The sequence below is a fragment of the Pteropus vampyrus genome, unplaced genomic scaffold (genome assembly GCF_000151845.1).
Source record: "Pteropus vampyrus isolate Shadow unplaced genomic scaffold, Pvam_2.0 Scaffold21, whole genome shotgun sequence".
In the NCBI taxonomy this organism is placed as follows: domain Eukaryota; kingdom Metazoa; phylum Chordata; class Mammalia; order Chiroptera; family Pteropodidae; genus Pteropus; species Pteropus vampyrus.
This window is the reverse complement of record NW_011888802.1, coordinates 5,904,203-5,910,882: the sequence shown is the minus strand read 5'-3', so window position 1 is coordinate 5,910,882 and position 6,680 is coordinate 5,904,203. Positions and strand designations below refer to the sequence as shown.

The window sequence follows — 6,680 nt, the reverse complement described above, 5'->3', positions numbered from 1 at the left end:
GGTAATTTAAAGGAGGACCTATTTCCATTAAAATAATTGTACTTTATTTGTTTTTGTTACACATATATCCATACACAATCTCACATGCTCACAGATACATACTGCAACACACCACCAAACTGGAATGAATTTTGGGACAACTGCATATCTGTAGAACCTGTCTCACTAAATCTACATCACAAAGTCTTTCCTTTAGATATTGGTCAAACAAAAATTGAAATTATATTTAGTAGAATTTAAACATTAACAGTCAGAGTAACATAAATATGACCAGCAGGGTGCATTCATAATTATAAAAAAAATATTCTAAAAATGAAGGTTAGTTATCTGCTTAACACAACTATGAATAATGAAGACTAATTTCTAGTATATATGCTAGATAAATATGGAATACCATAAGTACAGCACAGTGTTGTACACATAGTAGGCATTTAATTAATACTTTATAAAAATACAAAAGAAACCTGATTCCAGATATATCTGTAAATTTTGTTCCAGTTGTCATTATGGTAATTGAAATGAAATTTAGCCTCCTTAAAGTCTATCACATTACTGATTCATGATAATTTTGGTGAAAACGTACAAAAACAGAGAAGTGAAAAACATGTTTCCTTTTTATACAATTGCACAGTGTGACTGTAGTCATTAACATAGAAGATTTTCAGTACCAGAAAGATAAAGAGTTCTTAAGTGTATTTTAGGTACATGGGGAAAAAAAGATATGTTCATGGGTAGCACTTAATGAGTCACTTATTTGGAAATTATTATTAAGAAGATTGCTTTAATAAAGATAGTTGTGCAATCACCTTATGTTAACAGGTTTTTATGTAATCTGAAATTAATAATAATCTCCAATTCAGAGGTAAATTTAGAACAAGGTTAAACATACCAGTTCTCATGTCTAGTACATAATGTGTACACTAACGAATATGTATGGCTGAGAAAAATAAGCTATGACAAATGGGTGTCAGATTAAAGAAGCCACATGCAGTTAAGTCAATAGAAAAACCACAGAAAATATTACTGGTAGGTGACTAACATAGCACAAAAAATGCTGAAATATACAAATAGTGTGTGGCGAATACATGCTTTATAATGTGTGGACATCTTGGGAAGCAGAAAACAGACAGTAGAATAACTAGTGATGAGACATGCTGTTTTATTCCCACTTCAGACAGGAAATATTAAGGTCAGGTTTCCTTTAAATCAAGGTGCATCAAATAGATACTTCTCTAGGCAAGCTCTGAGACACTTCACTGAACCCTTGAGAATCACAGAATAAACAGTGAATTAGAGGATAATATAGAAAAGTCACTTAATCCTTCTGCATATTTTGATAATGATTAAAATGTCAATGGCTGTAGATTTTTCACTTCACTGTAATCCTGAGGAAATTTTAAGTGGGAGAAGAGATAAAAAACATTGAAAAGATGAGAAAAAGAGAAATGAATAGCAACTTCTCCCATTAATCCTAACTTACTCTGTTTTGAGTAAATGACACTGTCACATGAAATGGAATTGTCAGTTTCCAGGTATGTAGTGTCAAATCATAAGTCAGGAATTTTATTTAAGGCACAACAGAGAAAGCTATAGGTCAAGGACTTCAGGTCCTATTCTGCCTCTTCTGGGGCATGCAAGGCTACTTATGCAATGACCTTATTTTGCCACATTACCGTGGACAGTCTCCATTTCAAGTCATGCTATAAAACAGTTAATAATCATGCTAATTTTAACTCTTGCAAGTATCCTGTTTGGATGAAAAATTATAGGACTTATAAAATATTGGCCCCTAGCTACGGACTTGATAGTGGTTTAGGTGCACACAATGACTTGGAGGTGGCAGGGGGATGAATTGATAATTGTACACTGATCTATTCCCATTTTGTGTGTGTGTGTGTGTGTGTGTGTGTGTGTGTGTAAAGCAAAATGGTCAGCATGGCAGTTTGGTTTGGAGACAAAGTGAAAGAAGACATTTCTCATTGAGAGTAATAATGTATCAAGAAGATAAGAAATTTCAAAGCTGGGATAATCTAAAAACAATTAAACATGTCATTGTCCTTCATAGAATAAGGATAATTATTTTATTTCTACGGTCGCAGTTAGATACCATGTTAATTACACCCAGCACTTACCTGAGCACTTTATTTGCATTACACCATTTAACACTCATGTGAACCTTAGGTGATAGGTACAGTTAGTAGAATTATTTCATAGAGGAGGAAACTGGAGCAGAGAAATTTAACTGCTTGTCCAAGGTCTCATATTGCTAATCAGATAGACACTGTTAATGCAATCTTTTTGGAGTTTCAGCATGAACTTTCAAAAACAACCTCTCAAACAACATTGCCTGATAAACATTTGGCAATGATAGACATGTTCCTCTCTGTTGTCCAATATGATAGTCGCTAGTTACTATTTATTTATTTATTTATTTATTTAATTTTTTTAGGCGAGGCAACCCTTGGTTGACCTCAAGGACCTTGTAAGCTTACAATCCCTTAGTTTTTATTTTTTATGCCTATAGCACTTGGTATTCCTAGATGGTCTCCCATCCAAGTACTAACCAGGCCCAACCCTGCTTAGCTCCCGAGATCAGACGGGATTGGGCTTGTTCAGGGTGGCATGGCTGTAACACTTGAAATGAGTATACATTTATTGAATAATTTAAATTTATTTTATATAATTAATTTTAATTTAAATAGTCATATGTGCTAGTGATTACCATATTAGATAGGATATCTCTGGAAAATGACTTATTAATAAGAAAATAATACATTTTGTGGCTTTTAGTTTTTCTTATATTATTGTTGCATGTATTATTAATCAAAAAACATTGTTTATATGTATGTCAACAAGTTAAACTTATTTTAGGAACAGAATATGACTTGTAGATTATGATAATGAACATATAAGAAACATCTTTCTCTAAATTTCTCTACTGAAAATAACTTTGTTTAGCACATTATTTATTACAAATTTAAATACTATGTATAACTCACAAATGAGACAATCAACAATTAAAAAGGAAGTAAATTATTTGAACAAATAACTGACCCAGAGATATTCGCATGAAATGTATAATCATGAAATATGCATAGCACAAGTATTAATTTCAAAAATTCAATTAAAATATAATGAAATATCACTATATATCTGATAAAATAACAAAAATTAAAGATTGAATATACCAAGTGTTAGCAAGTTTGTCCTTGTGAAATAACTAGGACTCAGCACTGCTGCTGGGAATTTAAATGGGTACAAACATTTTAGAAAAGAATTTGGCAGTTTCTTTAATGTTGAGAATATTCTAGTCCTAGATTTATGACCGAAAGTAATAAAAACATATTTCCACACAAGGCCATAAAAACAAATGTTCACAGTAGCTTGATTTCGATAGCCATAAACTGAAAGCTATCCAAATATTCAATGAGTGACTATGCAAACAACTGTATATAGCCTAACATGGAGTACTACTTATCACTCAACAAGACGTAACAACAAAAATAAGTTTCAAAATAATTGTGCTGAGACAGACAGAAATAGTTCATATTTGTTATTCAATTATTATACTAAATATGTCTATTTGTATTAATGTGAGAAAAATCAGGCCAGTGGTTGCCAGGGACTATTTTAGCCATAGACATCTAGAAAACTGAAAAACAGAATTTGACAAAGAATAATGCCTTTATAATATCTTTTCAATATGTTGGCTTTAATTATAATTAAATACATAGATATTATGATCACTGAATTCTAGGATACACACACATACATGTGTCTATAGGCAAATGTAAACATATGTGTATATATATACATATATATACACACATGTACAATTAATTTTTTTCTCTCTGTTATAAATAGGCAATCACATAATATGACTAAATTCTTGGGAAATATGTATATTAAATAGACTGACAAATATAATGTGCAGAAAATTAAAATGTCAGTTCAAATAATGAAATAAGTATTTTCTCTGAAAACATGGCTTCAGCTTAATCCAGTATATATTAATGATGCCTCTTAAAATCAAATTTATTCCTTATTATAAAGCAATGAACTATGAAAGGGTTTCCACTTGTAAATGCAATTTGGAAATAAGATGATACAAATAAATAATTTTATAGGTAAATAATCAAAGTACTAAGATACAATTAGATGATCGACTTTTAGAACTTATGAAATTATAAAGAAGGAAATACTAGATGCAGGAAATCAATTACACTGCTTTTCCTTTTATCAGCTGTTCAATATCCTAGTTGTATGAGAAAGGCCACTATGCACAAAACATTTTGAAACAGTAAATCACTTACAAATATGAAGGAATCATCATCGGTCCCTTTTAAACAGTCCTATCTCTAACGAGATTGTGTGCAATAGCTCAAAATCCTGAAGTTTTTCCCCTGAGAAAGAACATTTGTCTAAAGAAAAGAAAGGCAAATATAGAATCTAAAGAACAAAATCAACAACAATAACAACAAAAACAGAAATAAACTCCTAGATACAGAGAATATTTTGAGGGATACTAGATGGAAGGAAGGTTAGGGGGAAAGAGGGCAAAGGGATTGAGAGGGGCAGGTGGATGGTTGCAGAGTAGACATAGGGATGTAGAATATAGCATGGGGAGGATGGTTAATAATGTTGGAATGAATGTGTGGAGGGAGGAGGGGTGCTAGATTTGGTCGGCTGAGCGCTTTGTGAGTTGTGTGGATCTCAGATCAATATGCTGTACACCTGAGGCTGGTATGTTGCATAACAACTATAATTGAAAAAAAAACCAACAAACAACTCATTGAATTGTACAATGTAAATGCAGGCAACTAGTTGTCTATTATATTTCGATAAAGACAAAACAATTAATAATGTGTAGAATACATCCCACATGAAAATCTTTAAATAAATAATGAAAGTTTTGGGAATGTCCATGATCATTTTTGTGATCACGGGAATATTACTTGAACTAATGAGCAGTGAAAAAAATTCAGGCTCATATGGCTGTCAAGTTTTAGTCCTCATGATTCACAGACCTGGTGTAGTTTCTGATTATCTGCATTCCAGCACATGATAAAATCCTCTTACTTACTGTCTTCTGGTGAGGTGAAACTATGTGACTAGTTCTGGCCTAAGAGCTGTTAGAAAAATATATATGTGTAATTTCCTGCTGACTGGGAAATTTAATTGAGATAGCAAGAGGGAAAACAGGATGAGGAGAATAGAGAAAGAAACAGTGCTCTGTACTCTGTGCTCTAAGAAGTATACAGAAAGTCTTGCAACTTTTCTGTAAATCTAAAACTATTCTATAATACACATTTTACTAAATTTTTAAATATAGCAAATCAAAACTAACAGTATATAAAAAGATAATTTATCGTGACCAACTGAGTTTGTCACAGAAATGTAGAGTTGGTTTAACATTTGAACATTAATAAATACAACTTAACTACTGTAATGGAAAAAATATGACCATCTTAATGCAGAAAAAAACAATCGAAAAATTTAAAAATCCATCCTCACTTAAAACTCTTTGAAACTTAGGAGTAAAAGGAAATTTCCTCTATTTCTTTGAAGGTATCTACATATAACTTACAGCTAACACTGTCCTTAATAGTGAAAGACTGAATGCTTTCTCCCTAAGATGAGAAACAAGCAAAGATGTTGAGTCTTACCAGTTCTGTGTGATAAGGCAAGATAAATAAATAAAAGCCATCCAGGAAAAAGTTTATTTTTATTTTCTATGCAGAAAAAAATGTACAAAGTTTACAGAAAAGCCACTAGAACTTGTGAGTTTAACAAATGTGGTAGACAGAAATATTTTTGTATTGTTTAAGTCAGTCAAACCCAGCCTACCCTTTTATTTGCACATGTTCTTATTTACAAAGTAGACAAACATTGCTATGCTATTGCTTGTCGTTGCTTAATTTTTTTCCCAGTGCATGTATCTTCTGTCTCTCAAACTCTCTCTCTCTCTGATATTTTTTGTTCTTTTCTATATTCTTTATATTGATCTTATTAATGTATCTTATTTTAAGACTTTTAAAATGAAAATGAAGTTCAGCTAACACAGACCAAGTTCAAATGAATGAACAAGTATGCTTTTGACCCTTTATTACAAATGTCTAAAAAGTTTCAACTATGCAGTTTTTTTTTAACCTTTTCTAATATAGTTCAATTGGCTTTTAAATTACAAAGGCTTGTATTCTTTAATCTTTTTAAAAATTTGTTTCAACTTACTTTAAGATCAATTTATGTTTATTTTTGTTTATATATAATTTGAAGATTTCAATTTCAAGAATTTAATGTTAATGTATTTTGAATAAGCTTCGTGATATTATGTTTGCCTGTATATGGAAAAACTACCATGTTTTCTTCAAATTCAAGCATTGTTAGAGGGCAATACTTTAATTGTACTAGTTAAAAATGCCAGGTGAAACCCTGCAGGCTTAGGAGAAAATTGAGCTTTTGTTTCATTTGGAATTTGTTTTGTTATTTTAAAGAGAGTATTTACCCTGAGTATTAATTAATATAAGTGTAATGTGGGGGTAGCACTTAAGAAGCTTTATAGGTTTTCAGAAATATAATAGCTAAAGAAACATGGATAGAATTTTAATGGACATAGTAATGTATATATTACCAAAAAAGTGTAAAATGAAGAGGAAAAGTTACCAATGTTAAAGTCTGTT

The 6,680-nt window shown here is 31.2% G+C and overlaps 1 pseudogene; it reads right to left on the bottom strand.

The window, feature by feature from the left end:
* Nucleotides 1-2,515: 2,515 nt before the first annotated feature.
* Nucleotides 2,516-2,634, bottom strand: LOC111736730 (annotated as a pseudogene).
* Between the last annotated feature and the right edge of the window lie 4,046 nt (nucleotides 2,635-6,680).